Source organism: Pan troglodytes, chromosome 4 (assembly GCF_028858775.2).
Source record: "Pan troglodytes isolate AG18354 chromosome 4, NHGRI_mPanTro3-v2.0_pri, whole genome shotgun sequence".
Classification (NCBI taxonomy): domain Eukaryota; kingdom Metazoa; phylum Chordata; class Mammalia; order Primates; family Hominidae; genus Pan; species Pan troglodytes.
Genome location: NC_072402.2, coordinates 114,985,952 through 115,008,446, shown reverse-complemented (window position 1 = coordinate 115,008,446; position 22,495 = coordinate 114,985,952). Strand labels below are relative to the sequence as shown.

Genomic DNA, 22,495 nt, shown 5'->3' with positions numbered 1-22,495 from the left:
TACACATTTTCTTTGATTTTCAAAACCTCTGAAAGAGGAAAAGGTCACACAGTAATCAGTAGCTATGTGACATTTAGACAGTCACAGTACTTGATTGGGTATTGGTTTCCTAATCTGGAAGGTGAAAGAATTACAGATGATCTACATCTACAATCTGCTGTTTCTGTAAATTGAAGTAGCCTGCTAATAACACAAATAGATCTCAGCATAATTACAGAAAAGTATACAACTTCCATAATGTAAAATCACACCAGCCTAGTCCCTCAGGGGAACTACTGGTTTGTCATTTAATTGCAGGGGCACACAGTGCAAATATTTCAAAGCTGCATTCTGAAGGGCTATGGGGCAATGCTGTGCTAATGTGGACTTCCAGCATCAAATCCCTTTGAGCGATTATTTTAGAGAAATAGGAGATTTAACTAAATGTGAAAATAAGATTCCTTGAAGTGGAGGAGGATTGAAAATGTAGGCAAAAAAAAAAAAAAAAAAAAAAAAAAAAAAAAAAAAAAAACCTTAGGTGGAATTAATTTAACTTTTGGCAAAATCTGTGTGAGGGGATAAGAAAGGAAGGTGTGGGTGGCATGGCCCATAGCAAGTAATTCATTCCCTTGAAAGCAGAAAGAGCAGGTCAAATACATTTTAATGTACTATTTTCCAAAGGAAAGGAGTGAAATAAAGTTCCAATGAGCATAAACATTAAAAGTATATTATGTAAAGCTATATTTAGTCATAAAACCAACATGTTTTATATAATTAATTTTGAACTCCACTTTATCTGGGCAATAATTTTAAATTTAATAGTTACATTTAGGTTTCAATGCTTTACTTTTATTCCAATTGTCTCTAAGAGTTGCTTAATTTAAGTCTTGGTGAAACAAACTTTGTTACAGGATAAATAATTCAGTTATTAGGGGTATAGGTAGACCTGGTATCTTATCAATATGAGGCTCTTCCTCGTGACCCAAGGGCAGGATGACGCTTCACTCCAGTATGTGTAGTCAGATTGCAGTGCAAGACTTGTTGAGCTAACCAGAGAATTTCCTGCTAAAATGCATCCTTTTAAACTAAAAAGGTACATTAGATCAGAAAACAGCTTGCTTCTCAGATATAAATTAGACCTTTCCAGCAGGACTTGCACATATTTTAAACTAGCAAACAAAATAAAACTTTGGACAAATTCTGTATTCTTCAATTTACGTTGCTTCATTCTATCAGATAAATTGTTTGGTTTTCCAGAGTCACTTTACATCCTTACTGTCTGTCCTATGGTGCTGACTCATGTAGGGTATATCAACAGGATCGAATTGACTTGAATCTCTAGTGGAATGTTGTGAAAGGAAGCTGAGGCAGAGAGAAAGCTGAGACAACATGCTCCATAGTGCTCTGAGGAATGGTAGTAATTCTGGCCCTGACTCTAAGTTACATGCTAACTATCTGACATTGTTATACAGAAAAGGAGAAGGCACAATTATAAATACAGAATGGAAATACATAAATTGCAGAGACAGGAAGAAAGTGAAGCAAATTTTTAATAAGAAGCAGAGGCAAGAGGCCACTAGCTCCACAAAGAATGGAGAAAGCAGTCTTGGCTCAGCTCTTATGGGTTATCCAGTCACATTTTGCTTTCAATGCTTGGAGCTTTGTAAACTCTATAGCACCCCATATATTAGTTAAGACTTTAGGTTATAAGACATGACAGACTCTACTCAAACAAACTTGAACGAACAAATTAAGTAACATATTGGCTCATATGAATATCTATGGAATGTCCAATGTTGGGTATGGCTTGATTGAAGAATTTAATGATGTCATTAGGAAATCTATCCAATTTTTTTTCTTCCTCTTAGCTCTCCTTTTTCCTAGTAGGCCTCATTCTCAGCAATGATAATCCTTAATGATCTTCAATGGTCTGAATCTCTAGAGAAAGAATCTTAAATTTCAAGATCCATATCAATCCCTCAAAAAAGAACTCTGATTGGCTTGGCTGAGTCATTTTGCTACTGATGACTTAATTAATAATTCTAGAGAGATAGGGTATTCTGGTTGGCTTAGCATCATTGCCAAGCACCTTTGTACTACAGGTGAAGCTATGTGATTGGCAGTCCCATCAGGGTAGAGAAAGAAAAATCTATAAATGAAAAACCTGCTGAGCAGACCAAGAAGGTAAAAGATTTACATTCCTTTATTCTGTTTTAGGGAATCAAACAATCATCACCCTTTTCTCCTTTCACAGCCCCTGACATATTTAATTCTTAAAAATGAACGAGCAAACAAAAATCAAAACACAAAACATTTTTGAGCACCTAGTAATTTTTGAGTTTAAGTTTATTGCTGAATTGGGGGAGTATATTAATAAACAGGTACAAAATTAAAATACAATGTGACAAGTGTGGTAGTAAGGTATATTGAAGATACACCAGAATATTTAGGTTGTCTCTAATTCCTTTAGTAAAACCTGCTTTCCAGTATATGCCATAAAAACCAACCTACACTATTTTCTGGGCTAATTACATTTTGAAAAGTACCAAAGCTAAATGGATGATCCTGTGATCAGATATGTAGCCAACGTTAGTAGCCTGGTAGAATTGTTTTAATAGATGTTGACAAAAGAAAAACATTTGGAGTAATAGAAAGGAAAAGTGATGGTTATTGGGGACCTCTTAGATTCTTTTTAGCTGTCCATCTGACTCTTAAGATGGACTTGTTTGCTGTTACCTGAATTGTTTAAACAAACTGAAACAAACCAAAATGTGAAAGAGATCATGGCATAAGGTTTCCACTAACTTGACTGTACTCTGTCATGGCTATAGATGTTTTTATTGATGTGCTTCTCTCTGGTCCTCTGGATATTTCTGGAGAAGGCACAGAAATAATAGGTCCTCTTTTAGGTAGCCTCAGAGCACTTGCTTCTCTGCTGCCTTTGGCTATTTCGGTCTTCAGCATTCAAATGTAACTTTTGCCTCTTTACGTCATCTTGGAGCCTGAGGAGGCCTGCTAGGAACAGGACACGTAAAAGGCAAATATGTCTGAAAGGCTGTGGTCCAAGGCCATTTTTGTTGGCTATGAGCTGGGTCTCCAGAACCAAAGGGAATGTGCATCTCTCTTTTGAATTGAAGGCGTTTATGCCCATGATGAAACTTAACTTTATTTGGGCAAGAGATATGTTTATGTATACAATGCAAAGAACAACACAGTGACTCCTGGTAGTAAACCAAACAAAACCAGACCAAGAGTAATCTTGAGAAAGGTAACTCCAGTGCATGGAAACAATGGCATGGTTTGTGCCAAATTCCAAAGCAATCTTTTGGCTAAGGCCATTGGACACAGAATCTGTATGATACTGTACCCCTTAAGGATTAAAAATAAAAAGTAAATAAATAAAAATGGATTTGTGCTGTTGTAAAAACACACATGCTGAACACACACATACACACATTTAACTTTTGCAATTGATTTTTGAATTATTTTTAAAAATTATAAGACCTATTTTAGGATCATAATTATCCTATATATTATAAATATATACTGATATTGCTTAACAATCTCGATGTTGGGAGGCAATAAATCCTATTACATGTATAAGGTAAACATAATATGGCTAATTTTATAAAGTATGGTCCTGTTGGAATTTGGCAGGCATATGGTAAATGTCAGTAACAGCTAGTGTCTTCCTATTCTTAAGAGTTATTTAACTTACAGGGTTTGTGTGTATGTGTATGTTTGACTGTGCATATATTATGTAAGTTTTATTCTTTTAACAGTTATATTTAACTTTTGAAAAACAAGTAGTTTAGATTTATTTTTATAGATTTGTTTTGTTTTCAGAAAAAAAAAGTCACAGAAAAGAAAGTAGCAATCTCATCATCTGTTAATATTTTGGAGACTATAACACAAGTATCTCTTTATGCATATACATCATGTTATTTCACAATTAATTTAATAATGAGTACTTTTATAATAGGATTTTTTCCTTTCCTAACAGACAAGGGTAAAGTACTGTATTAGGATTTATCTCTACCTTTTTACTTAGGCCAATGTTTACATTTCATACCCAAATAACTCTTGAAAGGGCCACTAGCTGTACATCCAGTTTATTCTTATCTTCACTTGAAAAATGTGAAGGAGAGTGTATGTTTAATTTCTCCACAGTAACACCAACCGTGTGTTGAAATGCCTAGGCCTAGTAAAGAAAGCCATTTGATAGGAATACAAAAATTGTCAGATAAATGTCAATTTATGGCTCTATAAACATTCGATCTGTCCAGAAACTATGTACTGATTGAGTCAGTTTTGACAGATGAAGAGCACTCACTGAAGATCCTATCCTGGGAAACATCCTTCATTAATATTTACATTTCTCTTGACAGTGCAGTTGCTGTAAGCATAGGGTGGGTAAATATAGCCTGCATCTGGCTAATATACATAGTCATGGGGCTGCATTTGTCTCAGAATCCAAATGCTTCGGGTAAGAATATGGGGCTGATTGTTTCTGTGGACTGCTTGGAAAGAATTAATTTAAGCAAGGAAAACTCCATGACACTTATTTGAAGGAAGGGGGACATTTATAACCAGTTAACCTGTGGTTGTAAAAAAGAACAAAAGATAGCTTTAATTCTCATCCCCCACCTCATTTTCTTTTTCTTCTTCATTTTTTATTCTGCTGTGAGCAGTCACGAAAAATATGCCTGGTCAATAAGGGGCAAGTAAAATTGGAGGGGTTGCTATAGGAACACACAAAGTGATGCAGAGCAATAACCACTCTAATTTATACTGTGTTTTCACGTTGTATTTCCTTTGCAGTTAAACTCAACTTCAGAAGACTTTCCTTAAGAAAAAGGCTACTTGAAATGCAGGAGACTCTTTCTAAGGCAATTTTATGTACTAACTTTAAAAATAATAAATCCTAAATCTGAGTAGTGCTACAAGCAGGAAACTGGTATTTCTCCTATTCATGCCATTATATTTTCAATGCATTTTAACCAAAATCATTTTTGCACAGTGAAAGACCTGGGAATGCATTTTAATAGTGATGAAAGCATGAGTAATGAGGAGTGCTGCCTGAAGCAGTCTGAGCTTGCATCTCCTCAGCTGCTCTCTTCCATTTTGACAGATAGCATCTATATTCCAGCCCTGAGACCCTTCTCATTCCCAATTCTGTTGAATTATCCCACTCAGAAACTATGCTGTCCTCAAATCTTGTTTTTTTGAAAGGTGACAGACCTTACTGCCTTGTTTCTGACCTCCATTTGATAACTCCAAAGTAATCATGGGAGGCATTTCAGATCGACATACCAAAATAATTTCACATTCGCCAGACCCATGACTGAAAGGACAGGGTCACTTGCAACCATAGCCACATGGAAATCTTTGAGAGAAGAGGGGAGCTTTCCTCGTGATTAAATTTGAGGGAGTGATTAACCCAACTTCTGCCTGCTCATATCTGTTCATTTTCATGTGTCCAACTCATAAGCACAGTCAATTTTCTTTTTTCTCCCCAAAGTTGTGGGGGTAGCCCACGAGCAATTTATTCTCAAAATGAGAGTGCAGGAGAAATTTCTAATCCAGTGATCAAAAAGCCCTGTGGATCAAGATAGCTCAGGAAACAAGATCTTCTACACAATCATGTAGATGACATGGATGGATGCGAGAGTAGTTTCCTTCCTTTTTTGGGAAGTCCGTGACAAAGGTCAAATGTTCATTCTTTCCTTGTTTAAAAAGAAAAAAAAAAGAGTTTTTTCTTTATAGCTGATAAGGGAGGAACTGTGGTTAATCTAACAGGGCTATTGCTCCATCTGATTTGGTTTTGGAAAGTGGTTTTTATTCGTGGCGTTTTGTTGAAGCATGAGGATTGACAATGAGAGGGGGCAAAAAGAAAAACAAACCCCCAAAAGATAACAGTCACATCAAAATTTTAAAAAGTGGAATGGGACTTACGTGAGAGGGCTCAGCAATTAATATCTAATCAAATTACACTATTTATTGTGAAACAATCAGGCACAAGTTACTCATATGGGGTAAAACACTCAAAAGTTGAATAGCAGTTTGTCCTTCCAGAGGGCTAGTTAATGTCTGTTAAAGAGCTTTTAATCAAGATTAGATAAGCATGTGTCTGGAAATGGGCAGAAAAGGAGTATAAAAACAGTTTCTATGCCATATATTCCTAACCAAATAGCAAGGCAGTAAAAGTCAAGGTTGTGTTTGTCAAATATTCAGTGCTTGCTCTATTCAAGCACCTAATATATATTACAGCATTGCTTACTTTCTGGTAAAATTATACGTATAGTTCTGGAATATATTTTAGAGACTTTTCCAAGGGCTGAAGTAAAAAGTTTATCTGAAACCTTGGACTGATAAATAATGTCACTTTCCAAAAAAAATTAAATGTTTAGAGTCAAAACACTTCTTTTTACCATCCCATAAGAAAATTGTAATCTGCTATCATAAAAAAGAAACAAGATGTATTATTCCAGAAAATATTTTTTACTGTTTGCAAGATCCTATTTTAAGCTGAATAATCTTTTACTTTCACATAGATGTCACGGAGAGTTGGGGGAAGGGATGGATTAGGGAATTTGAGCCTTCAAAGGCAAATGGGACCAGTTTACAAATGATACCTTTCATCTCCAGAGCTGTTTGCTGGAGGGCAATGCTGAATGTTTAGTCTAAAAATGAATTCAAATCACTCTACAGAGTAAAGGTTGCAGAGTTAACTAACAGCATTAGATACTGTGCTTTCCAAATGCAACCTGCTTTGTTTTTTTAACTATATTGAATCTGTCTAATCATAAAAGAAACACATTTTTGTTCCTTTGAGAGAAGTATTGGCAGTTTTAACATCTATCACTGCATGCCCACACAGAAAAAGAACTAATTTTAGAATTAATAAATTGGCTTACGTACATGTACAATTATTTACTATTTATGCTTTCTTCTTAAGGACATTTCTGTGGGATGTTACAGTTAGCAGAGTTTCCCTATAGGTGAATGAGCATTTCCATTTCCTTCGGCTTGGATATCCCTTCACTGCTACCACTGAGAAAGTAAAGACAGCTCTGTCAGGGTTTGATACAGTCCATAAATAACTACTCTTTCTCTGACCTGTCTGTATTTAGAACCCATATAAATTCATAAATGTCAGATAGATGTACATTGAAAATGCACCTTTATTCTTAAATTGATATTCGTTTATGTGGCTTAACTGAACAAAGCAAGTAAGATTTATCTTTGAATTATACAAATTCACCCTCCCCAGTCCCTGGCTGATTGGAATGACCACAGGCCTCACTGCAGAATTACAGTCTTCACACTTGAAACTTCCAGCATGGTGGTTCAGAGAAGAATGTGAGTGCCCTGAAGACAGTTGGCTCCAAAAAGAGAATAGAAAGACAGGCTGAACAGAACAGGCTTAACTCCTCCCAAACTCTCCATCAGATCACTCATTTCATCTGAAGGCTAAGTCAGTGGCTTAAAAGACCAGGTACGTTACTCACCCTGCGATCTTTTCACAGGGAAACATGAAGCCAAGGGAAAAGAGATTCCCTTTGCCCCAGTGCAAGTTCCTTTCCCCACCCAGTGCTAAACATTTTTTAAGTAAAAATGTTCTTAGTGGAAACCCAACAGTCTGAAATAATTAATTTGCCTTGGTAAGTTTTTAAGTTAATACTAAGAAGTGATTTGAATATTAGAGAAATTTCACTCATTAATTTCTTATATTAAGCCATATTTCCACCAGCATGGATCCTTTGAAATTAGCCTTATCTGTATGGTAATCCAAAAGCTAAAAAGCAATACACACACACACTGTTAGGTTGCTCAGTCCATTTTATATGTATTAACATTATTAAAAAAAAAAAACTTTCTCAAGCATCCCACCCCCGTACAGTATCATAAAACTTGCTTTGTGTATACAGAGCTTTTCTTGTTCCTAGAATGTCCCCTACACCATCATGCATGACCTCCTTAGGTCATGAGGTCCTTTGTAGGCTATGCCAATATTCTGTGTCTAATTTTTTCTTTTATAAAATGAAAGCTTAAATGAATTAACAAGAGATACAGCATAATAAAAATGCTTAGAACCTTTAAATATTCTCCTCACCTTTGATTTCCAAATGCTTTAGTCCAGGCAAAGACAGTAAAAATAAAGGAAACATGACATACAGCATGTAGTTTATGAGTCTCAACTATTCTCATATCAACACAGAACAAATAATCAAACTACAGCAGAGCTGCACTGTCACACTCCTTCAGACATGATTCATCCAAAGTGATCTTGCAACAATTAGATGGATGATTAAGTTGATCAGAATGAGCAATTCTCCCTTCCCTTGTATTATGAGCAATTGGGAAATAATCATTGAACACTATGTCAGGTGCTAAGGATACAAAAATAAATAACCTAAGGTCTTAAAGTTGTTTATGAAGTAGCAAAGAAGGTTAGCTTATACAAAATTGTCTTACTATTTGTCACAGGAGATACAAACATATTGTGGTTTTCTTCATTGGGTGTAAAGATGGAGGTTCCTGAGAGAAAAAAAAAATCACTTGGGGCCAGGAACATTATAGCAAACAATCCTAGAACAAGTGGCACATTACTCTACCTTGAAAGAGGAGTAAAATTTCGGTGAATAGGGAGGAGGGGTCAGGTAATCCAGGTGGGGATATAAGGAAGAACTCCTTAAGCCAAAAATGAGACAGAGATGAACCTGGCATTTTAGCCTGGCTTCCCCAGAAATCAGAGCCTGAGACTGAGGGCTCATGTGATATTATTTTATTAGGTTACACTATGCTAGGAAACAGGTATAAGGGAGTAAGACGAGGAGTGAAGCAGAGAAGAGAGAGTCAATATAATGATACATTTTGCAACTAGCACTGCTAACTACAATCAATTTCTCCATTCTTGGAAACATATCCCCATGGGCCAACTTGATTTCAGAACCATCTGTCAATGGGTGGAGAAAGGGGATAATAGTGGAGAAATATTTCAATACTGACTTCCAGCTCCCATTGGTCAAAAGTTATGACCAAAGTTATGACCAAAGTTATGGCCTCTCTATGAGGCATTAAGTCCCCTGCACTTCCAGATTAGATATGCCTGAGTATAAACCCCAGTAGGCTCCCATTACACCATCAACACAAAAGCCACAGGTCAATTATCTTCCATATTAAATTGAAGTTTAGGAAGCTTATTCTATTGAAATGAGCAAGTAGAGGAAGGGTTTGGAGAAGGAAACTAGAAACAAGAATGCATGTTGTCATGTTTTTTTAGTTGATTCACCTGAGAGGTCACACTGACCAAGACCATTGCTGTAGTAATAGGATTGATAAACGCAGTGGACCAGGAGCCAAAAGACCTGGGCTGTGGTCTATGTTCCACCCCTGCCTCACTTACTAACCTTAGACATGGGAGATCATTCCTCTGGCTCTCAGCTTTCTTGCTTATAAAATGGGAATAACTGAACCTATCCTGCTTACCTCATAAAGCTATGAAACTTAAAGATAATTGGTTAGACAGCCTTTCGTAGATCTCTACAAGGAGAACTACAAATCACTGCTCAAAGAAATCAGAGGTGAAACAAACAAATGAAGAAATATTCCATGCTCATGAATAGGAACAATCAACATCATTAAAATGGCCATACTGCTGAAAGCAATTTATAGATTCAATACCATGTCTATGAAACTACTATTGACATTCTTCACAGAACTAGGAAAAAAAAATTTTAAATTCATATGGAACCAAAAAAGAGCCCTAATAGCCAAGGCAATACTAAACAAAAAGAAGAAACTTTTTATTAGGTTATACTACTCTAGTCATGCTACTTGACTTTAAACTATATTACAGGGCTACAGTAACCAAAACAGCATGGTATTGGTACAAAAACAGAAACATAGACAGAATAGAGAGACATAGAACAGAACAGAGAAAGCAGAAATAAGGCTGCACACCTACAACTATGTGATCTTTGACAAACCTGACAAAAAGCAATGGGGAAAGGCTTCCCTATTCAATAAATGGTGCTGAGATAACTGGCTAGCCATATGCAGAAGGTTAAAACTGGACCCCTTCCTTATATTATATACAAACATGAACTCAAGGTGGATTAAATGTAAAACCCAAAACTATAAAAACCCTGGAAGACAACCTAGGTAATACCATTCAGGACACAGGCACAGGCAAGGATTTCATGATGAAGATGCTGGAAGTGATTATAACCAAAGCAAAAATTGACAAATGGGATCTAATTTAACTAAAGAGCTTCTGCACAGCGAAAGAAACTATCCACAGAGTAAAAATATAACCTACACAAAAGAAAACTTTTGCAAACTATGTATCCAACAAAGATCTGATATCCACCATCTAGAAGGAACTTAAACGAACTTATAGGAAGAACCAAACAGCCCCATAAAAAAACTGGGCAAAGGAATATAAATCATTCTATTACAAAGATACATGCATGTGTATGTTCATTGCAGCACTATACATAATAGGAAAAATATGGAATCAACCCAAATGCCCATCAGTGATAGAATGGATAAAGAAAATGTGGTACACAGACAATGTGGAATACTATGCAGCCATAAAAGGAAATGAGACCATGTCCTTTGCAAGAACATGGATGGAGCTGAAAGCCACTATCCTGAGCAAACTAATGCATGAACAGAAAACCAAACACTACATGTTCTCACTTATAAGTGGGAGCTGAACAATGTGAACACATGGACACACTGGGGGAAACAACATACACTATGGCCTGTTGCGGGGGCAAGGGAGAGCATCAGGATAAATAGCTAATGCATGAGGGGCTTAATACCTAGGTGATGGGTTGATAGGTGTAGCAAACTACCATGGCACATGTAACAAACCCCACACATCCTGCACATGTATCCTGGAATCTAAAATTAAATTAAATTTTAACAAAAGAAATACAAGACAAACAAAAAGCGGGCAAATGACATGAACAGACACTTTTCAAAAGAAGACATACATGTGGCCAACAATCATATCAGAAAAAGCACAATAATACTGATCATTAAAATATGCAAATCAAAACCACAGTGAGATACCATCTCACACCAATCAGAATAGCTATTATTAAAAAGTCAAAAAATAACAGATGCTGGTAAGGTTGTGGAGAAAAAGGAACACTTATACACTGTAAGTGAGAGCGTAAATTAGTTCAGCCATCATGGAAGACAGTGTGGTGATTCCTCAAAGACCTAAAGACAGAAATACCATTTGATCCAGTAATCTCATTACTGGGTATATACCAAAAGGAATATAAATTTTTATATTATAAAGACTTGCATGCATATATTCATTGCAGCACTGTTCACAATAGCAAAGACATGTTATCAAATTCCCATCAGTGACTTACTGGATAAAGAAAATGAACTACATATATATAATGTAATGCCGTGCAGCCGTACAAAAAAAAATGAAATCATGTCTTTTGCAGGAACAAAGATGGAGCTGGAGGCCATTATCCCTAGCAAACTAACAGAGGAACAGAAAACAAAATACCACATGTTTTCACTTATAAGTTGAAGCTAAATGGTGAGAACATATGAACACATAGAGGGGAACAATACACACTGGGGCCTATTGGAGGGTGGATGGTGGGAGGAGGGAGAAGATCAGGAAAAATAACTAAGGGTACTAAGCTTAATACCTGGGTGATGAAATAATTTGTACAACAAACTCCCATGACACAAGTTTACCTATGTAACAAATCTACACTTGTACCCCTGAACGTAAAAGTTAAAAAAAAAACAAAAACCTTTTGTAAAATAGGAGAGGTCATTATTATTATTGTAAGCGTGAACAAGAGAGAGTAGAACTGTTTTTACTGTTATTTCATGCAACAGATTTATACAGACTGACAAACACCAGGAAGAATTATTGTGTCAGCTTCATGTAAATGTAGTCTTGCTGACTGAAATAAAATAAATATAATTAGGGCCATCACCTGTATGATTAGAATCTCCAGCAATTACAACTCACAATGAAGCAAAGAAACTCCTGTGCTATAGGAACAATATTATTCTCAACTGAACTCTCCAGATTGACTGGTTACAATAAACAAATTCCCAAAATTCTAACCTCTCAATCACAATTTGCTCTGTAAGCACAAAATGTTTTAATCTATAACTGCAGAAATTTAATAGCTATTGCTTTGTCTATACTATCAAAAACAATTTTTAAAAAATGAAATAATAAAATCCTTAAAACCCCATTAGATTCATTCATCTTGATTTTAGGCAAAAATGTGGTTCTTTACCTAGATTATCAAGAGAATTATTTCAATATACACTTAACGAGCAAGCGTAGATATACCTTTATTTATCTCCATTCGCTACTCAAATTACTAGAGCCATTCTGACATGGTTTTCTCATTTAACTGCCCTTACTGCACTCTTCCCATGTTTCACTTTCAGCTCACCTCATCTTCAGATGCTGGAAACAGCATAGACCATGAATGGCACTTCCAAGTATCCTCCCATATCAGTAACCTCTTTCTCTGTTTTGACATCTTATAGATATTGAACTTGGCCTCTTTAAAGAAAATGATGCAAAGCCCTCAACAGGAGGACTTGTAATAACTTTATATTCTGAGTTGTTGCTGGTCCATGAATCAAGTGATTTCTATTCTAGTTCTGGTTCTTCCACTAATTGGTTGCAAGTAACTTGGGCGAGTAACATTACATTTCTGATCCCCAGTTTCAGCAATTATTAATAAACACATTAGACTGGATGTTCTCTAATTGATTTTCTGGCTTTTATATTCAATGTTTCCAATAGTAAAATGAAATGCTTTCTCATGAATATAATCTACAGTAATTAAGGTTTAATTAGTCAATTTGATATTACCAAATATCAAAGGAACAGCAGTTATCACAATTAAAGCACTCAATGCTAAACTGGACCAAACTTACTCTGGTTGATCGTCTAATTCCTATCTGCTTGAGTCTGATACTGTCAACTGTAGGAATAATGTTTGTGAAGGAAACAGACAGCTGAAATTACAAAAGCCAAAAGTGGAAAATATATGGGCCTATATTACAAGTGCTTACCAAAGTCCATTCAGTTACTTAAGTTTCTCCAAGCTCTCTTTTACCTCTTTTTCTATTCCACCCCACTCTCACTAATGCCATCTCACTAATATTCTTTCGATTATTCATTGTTATAGGTTGGAGCTTTTCAAGGTAATCATTAGTGATCACTTCTTATCTTAAAAAACAAAAACAAACAAACTTCAAAAAATTCACAACTGTAACTTGTCTTGTTCCAGAAATAATTTAGGACATCTTAAGAAATACACACAGTAGAAAAATAAAATATGTTTTTAGTTTGGAAGAAATTTGAGGCAACAAAAAATTAAGGGTAATAAAATGTGATGTGGTGCCAAGAGATAAGTACAGAACATATATACCACGAGATCCTATGAACATAGTAAAGAGAAATCACAAATATGTCACGACCTTTTGATCAGTCAGCAGGAAAAGAAAAACATGACTAGTTATGTAATTCATTGCGTTTGTAAGATAAAGATACATCAATTTCTCAGAAGCACAGAGAGAAATTCTCTCACAGACTCCTATAAGAAGGCTTCTTTGTCATGTGGTGAACCAAGAAACTTAATCCCTACAGTAAATATGTCACAAAGCCCCACAGGGTGGTTTCTGATGACATCCTTCAATATAAGCTGGCAACATAAGCCAAAGTGACAGTATAATAAAATCCATAGTACAGGAATGTTGATAAAATGTGGTGATCTAGTTTAATCCAATGATTGATTTTTATATTATTCAGAATATTGTTGTAGTAAACTTCTCAATAGCCATGGTATGGTAGTGCAGTGAAGATGGTCCACTGGAATGAGTATCTGAAATTCAGAGTGACAGTTCAGTGACCGGCCAAATGTTTTATGAGTCTGCCAAGCCAGAAGTGTAACTGCCATTTTTTAATGAAACTGGGTTGTTTAACAGGGACAAGTGTCAACATGGAAGGTCAAGCCGTTCATGTTACGTGGAGACTAAGGGAGAACCCACTGGCAAGGCAAGGGTCTCCTTGAGAAGACAGGTCATCTACACACAGACAACAGAGCAGGTGGGAGCCCCAGCTTCTATGCCACAAAACAGAACCGTAATTTAAGTATGTGAAAATTTTAAAGCAACTAAAACCAAACAATCTACCTTGCCTGGTAAATAAGAAATCAAATCTCTAGAAAACATTCATTTGAAGTCTAGAGCTTGAAGCAATAAAACTTCCTAGTATGCCCTAAAAAGATAAAAATCATCGCAATCTAGATTTCTAAGCATCAACTGGATGAGATAGCCTGTCATAGAGCAGCATTATTATTTATACACCAATTTGAAACTGGAGGCCTGTTGAAGCAAACATGACACCTTAGTTTTGGAAGAGTTGATGTGTGATCTTTTCTGCTCTGAAGACTGTTTCTAGTCTGGTATTAAAAAGTTGCTGTCTACACAGAAGAAAATGCTTAGTTTACAGTACTTCAGAGCGAAGGGGAGGGCATAATCCTTGTTTACAACTAGTTGTTTTTCTGTATGTTATCTGGCAATCCCTTAAACCCAAATCTTCTTAATTCCTTTTCTCACCTTCATTTCCTCCACTACTGAAACAGTCTAACACATAGTAAAACTGTCAATAAATATTTATTGAATGATAAATCCATGTCAAAGTAAGACATTCACAATATATCCTACTGAAAGAACTTATAACAGGGCCCACTTTTCTCGATTAGTGATACATCTTTTAAAGTCATTGATTAAAATGTGTATTTCTTGGCTCACTCTCAGAAATTAAGATTGATTTAGTTCCTGGAAGGGTTACAATGTCCACCTTTTAACAATCATCCCAGATAATTCAGATGCAAAAGATCCAGAAATTAAGGTCTCAAAAGCACTGCAAATGTTAAATGTAGGTTCTATATGAACATCACCAGCCCAGGGCCTTAGCCCCTACCTGCTTTCTATCCATGATCAACGGTGTATGGGGAAGGGAAGGTGTCTCAATTAAAGCTTTAAACAATCATGTTAATACCAACAACTACTCCTCAAGGTGGTAAAGTGTAAAATAGAGGTGAATAGTGGAATACCTATGTCAAAAATCTATGCTTTTTTAAAAAATACTTGCTTGAAAAACTCAGGCTTATAATTTATCTAGCAAAGCTTTTTAGAAGGAATGGATGTTGAACTAGTAAGTCTATAATTTGAGATGAAAATGGAGATAATTATCTAAAAAGGAAGCTTAACTGCATTCTGGCTTTATAAGCAAGTGTTTTGATAGCCCAGCAAAAAGCCTGGGATCCACAAATTTCAGGGCATTAGCAGACCTTTTAGCCAAATACATCTCACATAGATGTATTTTACCCAATTTTTTATTTTGTTTTGTTTTGTTTCTTAATTTAATTCTCAAAGAGCCGCTTGGGTTATCTAATGGTTCTAATATATACACTTATAGGACAGAAACTGGGACTCCTTTAATTTTAGGGGCCAGATACAAACACCTGGCAATGCTATAAGTTGTAGGTGGTTATTTCTAAGAAGGGAATGAGTGTCTCTGGACAGGCCACTTGGATGCAATAAGTTTTTCCTGCGTAGCAACTACGTAAAGTTAAACTGTTTGCCTGATCACGTTATTTATTCCTTCAAATAATTTTTGAGCTTTCACTAAATGTCATGAACTCTCACAGGTGTTTAGAAGGCAGAGGTAAATTAATCCAAGTGTCTACTTTCTAATGCTCACATTCTGTGACTTGGTTAATTATACTAATAACATAGTAATACAGGAAAACATAAGGAACTGTGGTAATACCTACCCAAGAAGGGCACTATCTCAGGCTCAAAGAAAGAAAATAAATGTTATAAAATATCTCAAGAAGAAGTGATGCCCCAATTAAGTCTTAGATAAGGAAAATAGAAGTTAGGAAGGCAGGGTCAGGAAGGCATCTCAAGGCATTCCAGAACATAACATGTGAGTAATTGAGTGATAGCACATGAATGAAGCTGAAAAGTCGTGAAGGACCCAGATCAGGGTATACTTTATCTTAAAAGCCATGTGGAGCTTTGAAATATTAGAGTCAGACAAGCGAATTCTCAGTGGAACAGAGAATCACTATAAGGACATCATAGAGAGAACTAAGCCTTATTTTAATTAGAAAAGTATTACTTATCTGCCAGGCACGATGGCTTATGCCTGTAATCCCAGCACTTTGGGAGGCCAAGGCAGGTGGATCACCTGAGGTCAGGAGTTTGAGACCAGCTTGGCCAACATGGTGAAACCCCATCTCTACTAAAAATACAAAAATTAGCCAGGCGTGGTGGCAGGCACCTGTAATCCCAGCTACTCGGGAGGCTGAAGCAGGAGAATTGAGGCAGAGGTTGCAGCAAGCCGAGATTGCGCCACTGCACTCCAGCCCTGGCAACAGAGCGAGATTCCATGTCAAAAAAAAAAAAAAAAAAAAAGAAAGAAAGAAAAAAAAAGGAAAGTATTACTTATCATGAATGTTCTTTTCATTTAGGAATGCTGGCCCCCAACAAAGGGAGAGCATTAAGCCAATAGGTTTTATTACTACAATGTGTAATTATATTAGAAAAACACTGATCCTTAGTGGAATATGACAGTGCCATAAGTGTGATGATCACTCTTGGTTATTTCTCATTCCTGTCCTCCTTCATAACATGAATGAATATATAGCTAAAATGAGTGGATAATGGTCATCTTTTTCCTAAAGCTTCTCAGATCCAGGGGAGAAAAAAATCAGTAATCCATCTTTAGAGTAACTGTTTTTGCAGGGTTATAAGGCATACCGAAGGAAAAAAATAAGTTTCCACAGTCACTGGAAGAATTCCGGTAGTTAAAAATGTTATAACAACAGTATTTCAGGATTACATGGCCTTCCAGGCTCGCTCTTTCCTGTTTATTTGTGATTATGTACTTCAACAACATCCTGGGTTATTACGCCACCTAGTCCCCCCCGACTTTCCCATCATTTTAAACTAAACAGGTCTTAAAGTGAAGAATATCTTTGCATAGCATCATTCATTTTCAAAGGAAATTAGGTGGAGACAACCCACATTTAGAGAAGCAGTAGGTAGGCATTAAAGGGCATTTGTCCTCTAGATTTATCTTTTACTCATGAATGACCTCATCACACAAAGAAATTAGCATAATTTATATCAATAATTTGTTTCTGTGATGTGTGAAGAACCCCACAATAAATTAAAAATATTTTATGACTGCATTTTATCAGCTTATTTACCCTTATTTACATTTAGGACTGCAAAGTCACATTGATAGAGTTATGAAAATGGCCCACGGCCTGAAGCCCTGGTTAGTTTATAGACCAATAGGAATGAAGCTGTCTTATCTGAGTGATTAGAAAGGCTTTGCTGAATTTGACTTGTTAATTATAACACTTGCCTCATTGTTGAAAGGCTGCCTCTAATTCTCTAGCTTCCCAAGTTAAGAGGTCACCTAAATGGAGTTGCTATCTTTGGTGTAAACTGGTCAATCACTTCGTCAAACAGATTCATTTGATTTGTCTTTTAAAGCGACCTTTTGACTTGTAATCATCCACATTCTCTTCATGCTTTATTTCACTTTATTTTACTGGGGCGCATTTTAGAATGTTTGTCATGAAAAGAGCTACATAAATATTAATGTATTGATAGTGTTATGGCATTTCAAACCTATATTTCACTTCATGGGTTTTAAGAGCTACAAAATTTACTGACTGCACAGAAAATATAGGTATAATGGACTTACTGAAATGCCCCAAATACGATAAAACATATGAATTATTAATCCCATGAAAGTCAGTATGATCCTGTTTAAATGCCAAATTTTGTGAACCAATCTTGGAGTTTTTTTTCACTAAGAGATAACATTTCAGCTGACAGATAAATATAATGTGCCCTATAATTTTTGAATTTTAAAGTTAATTTGGACGTATATATTATAAAGTAAACAAAATCATAAACTAAGACACATCTAGACTGAAAAGGGTACTCTAACTTAAAGCTACATGGTCATACCTCAACTTTCCCGGCTGTGCTATGAACCCTACATGAGGTCATGAGGTCAAGAGTCAACAAAGTCAACAACTGCCTTACAATTTGGAAATTTAACAATTTCCAACTAAACATTTTGGATAAAAAAATAAAATGACACTTAAGGAGCATTCCATACAGTCAAAAAGGGATGAAAATAGCTCACCCTGAGATATTCTTTACCTGTTGTGGCACAGGGAGAAATTTAAGGAAAGGGAGATTCTGAACAGCACAGATGCTATATAAAACTACTGAATTTTCTGTCTTTAACCATATAAAGCTATATAAAAATGCCAATTTACTCAGTGCCTTATTATCATGTAGCTAGTGAGAGGGCAAAATCTGTGGGAAAGAAAGTGGGTGAACTTGGTATTCCTTCTTCCAGAAGTGTTTGACAAGTACTAACAATACAGACTGCATTGTACTAGGCACTTGAGGGATGCAAAATGAGAATATAGAGCTTCAGTCTTAGATAACTTAAAATATTGTTCAGGAAGAGAAAGCAAGAATGAAAACATACACCTAGACAATAGAAACAAATTAGAATTCTGCCAGGTAATACAAGCTGCATTGACAAAGGTGAGTCATGAAGATTGCTTTGCGTAGGGATGTCTTGACTTTAATTTTGATAGAAATGATTTTAGTGCATTAATAAAGAGGAAATTTGACAGTATGCTTAGCAGGAAAATGCAACAAGAGGTAAGACAAAGAAATTGTGAGTGATGTGTGAGATGCCAAGTGACCACTTTTAGTTAAATGAATAATTGAATAAGGCTTTATTTTCATCTCACATGAAAAGAATATGCATTAGTCTTGGAGTAGTGATATGCCAATATTTCAATAGCATTTCCCTCCCCCACACTTTCATATTATGATAGCTTTTACAGAACAGTAATTATAGGTTGTGTCTTATGCTCATAAAATAATATATACTATCCCAGGTAAGAATCACATGAAATACATGAAATAAGTTTTATAAATCCTTTTTTAGAAGATAAAGGAAGTGAAAATTTGTTAATTGCAAATTGTGCAGCAAACAATATAGTATATTTCATCTAAATTTTCCAAATGTTCTCCTCAAAGTGTGTGTCGTTGGCTCAATCACTTAAATTTTTAATTTCAGGGTTCTGCTTTGAAAAGTAAAAGCATCAAACCAGATTTCCAAAGCTTTTCAGCTTTGATGGTTAAGAATCATTTAAGTTTCAATATCTTCCTCTCTCTTTACCTTTCTCATCTCCTCTTCAAAACAACAACAAACAAACGAACAAACAAAAAGAAAAAAGGGGCAATGAACTTTTCTCTCTCTTGGACCAAATCCTTGGATGAAGAGGACAAAGTTAGTTGAACATCAACAGAATCAGTGTTTCTTCAGAAAACAATTGATACAGAAAATGAAAAATTAGAATGGAATAATGGAATAGGCAAAGATAGACTAGAATGAAATTTGCCAATAACCCAAATCACTAATTTAAAAAGAAATAAACAAAATTCCATGCAACAGGAAAAACAGAATATACAAAATGATCAAACAAGACATATCTCTGGGTTTGAATTTCAAGGAAAAAAAATTAAGTTTTAAGGCAAAAAAAATTCAGGAACTTAAAAAAGATGGGATGGAAAGAGGAAGACGGAGGTTGCTATGATACACTAGCTCAAACTTCTTAACAACAGCATCAGCAACATTCTGAAGGAAAAAAATAGTAGTAACAAACTTAATTTATACAGTTTGATATTCAAATTTAAGGGAAACATCTTTAAAAATGAAGAATGTAATTAGAAATGATTATTCCTTTTTGAAAATAATATGACTCCAAAATTTTGTCATAAATGATAGATGTAAAAGACAAAAGGAAGAAGAAGAAGAAGAAGAAGATGAAGAACAGGAGAAGCAGGCCGGGCGCGGTGGCTCACGCCTGTAATCCCAGCACTTTGGGAGGCCAAGGTGGGCAGATCACAAGGTCAAGAGACTCAGACCATCCTGGCCAACAAAGTGAAACCCCGTCTCTACTAAAAATACAAAAATTAGCTGGGCGTGGTGGCGCATGCCTGTAATCCCAGCTACTTGGGAGGCTGAGGTAGGAGAATCACTTGAACCCGGGAAGCGGAGTTTGCAGTGAGCCGAGATCGTGCCATTGCACTACAGCCTGGGCAACAAGAGCGAAACTCCATAAAAAAAAAAAAAAAAAAAAAAAAAAAAACAGGAGAAGCAGATTGAACCGGGAAAAAATGTATGTTTGTATATCTGAAGATGAATTTACATGGAAATAAAATTTTAATAGGCAAATGTTTGAAAACTTGATGCTAAAGAATAATCACATAAAAACCTGAAGGCAAAAATGAGTAAAACATCCTAACTTAATATAAAAAGATTTAAATTGGTTCAAAAATGTATAATTTGTCCTATATTGTATATAAAACATGTAAAGACAAAAACTGCTTAACTGCTTAATTTGTCCTATATTCTATATAAAACACGTAAAGACAAAAACTGCTTAAGAAAGATTAAAAGTAAAAAGATGGACAGATTTACAGCAAAGCAATAATTTTAAGAAGAAAGTTATAGAAATATTATTGATTTCAAAGGAAGTTTAATCCAAAAAAAGTTAATGAAGCAAAAAGAACATACGATGAGGTTATAACTCTAATAATAAATCTTTATCCAACAAATAACAAAGCATCACAGTACCTAAATAATGAAATGTAGAAAATACACTAAAAAAATCAATAGAAAGCAGATATTAATGTACATCAATAAGCTCATGAAAAGTCTAGTAAAACAACAAAAATATGTAGCATTTCTAAATATATTAATTTATTTATATATAGTATGCTATATTTATATTCATTTATAGATTTATTTTATTTAAATATATTTATGTTAATGTTCAAGTCAAATTCTACATCTCTCAAAGAAAAGCTATATGTTATTTTATGGTATCCATAAAATATTTTTTAATTGATCGTACTTTACGACATAATGGAAATGTTCATATATTTCCCAAAATGTAGGTACTGCAGACATTTTCACTATAAAAATTCTTAAAATTAATAACAAAAGTATAAACAAAAACAATGTCAAGATACATTTCAAGCAATCCCAAGGTTAAAGAAGAAATCAAAACTCAAATTGCAAAATTAGTAGAAATTAATGAAACATATCAAAACCTATATAATATGGCTAAAGCTATGCCACAGAGGAAAATGTGCTACTGAACCAGACAAATCACAGTGAATCAATTCGGTGACTGAATCAAGAAGATAGCCTTAAAAATTACCTATAGAACACAATTATGATTCTGTAGAAAGAAAGAAGTTGCTGATAGTTATAAATCTATAACTTTTTTATTTCTATAAGAAATAGAAAAAATAGCATTAAAAATAGGTAGCTTTAAAAAATATTTTTAAGTTTCTTTTTTATTAGAGATGGGGTCTTTCTATGTTGTCTAGGCAGGACTCAAACTCTTGGGATCAAGTGATCCTTCCAACTCAGTCTCCCAGTAGCTGGAACTAGAGGAAGAGGTAATTATTTGGAAAGAAAATATAATAGATCATAAAACATACTAATTAAGAATAAAGGGCAAAGCAAAAAATTACCAAATTAGAAATAATAGAACACTAATCATAGATCTTGAGAAAAGTTAAAAAATGACAATGGAATTATTTAAAAGCTCTGTATAAATTTTTAAGCTAAATTAGATTATTTTCTGTGAAAATAAGCTACAATTAAACACTAAAACATATGCACAAAACTTCCAAATAAGCAGTTTAACACAAAAATTCCTTTGTTGTTTTACTTAATAAATAAATCTCATGCTGAATTACATTACAGTGAAAGAACCAAATCTTTGTTTTTTTTTTGAAGTCAGGTAAACACTGATATAATGTGTGACAAATATGCCACAGATAATACTGACCAGTCTCACAAATGAATATTTATTCTTAATTCAACATTTTCAAATGGAAATATGGATGTCAGTGGTAGATGAAAACAATAACTCCTTAGGATCATAGGAAGTTTATAACAAAAATATAAGAATTACTCAATAACAGGAAGTCAATAATGCAATACATAACTGATAAGTCAAATGAAAACAAATATCATTTTCTTAATAAATGTCAGTGAGATAGATGTTTGTCAAAATTTAAAATCTATTTCTGATTTTAAAAACTTATCAGTAGACTAAAACTAGGACTAACTCTAACATGAAATTATATATATATATGTCATCTTAAGTTAGCATGATTTTTCATGATAAAAATTTGAACTATTCCATTGGAGCCAAGAACCAAAAAAAATCAAGGAGCCGGGGGAGGATTGTAGCTCATAACACCCCCTATTAGCATATTTAGTTAAACTTGATCTGGAAGTACTAATGTAATCGACCCTTACCATTTTTGTCCGGAGCTCTGGCATCTGATT

At 34.9% G+C, this 22,495-nt stretch overlaps 1 long non-coding RNA gene and 1 pseudogene across 2 annotated transcripts in view; one reads left to right on the top strand and one right to left on the bottom strand.

Annotated features, from left to right (window-relative positions):
• LOC129144091 (uncharacterized) overlaps positions 1 to 22,495 on the bottom strand; it is a 58,207-nt gene that overhangs the window by 25,661 nt on the left and 10,051 nt on the right. The gene's annotated exons all lie outside the window — the stretch shown is intronic.
• On the top strand, positions 3,023 to 3,373 carry LOC107974568 (large ribosomal subunit protein eL33-like; annotated as a pseudogene).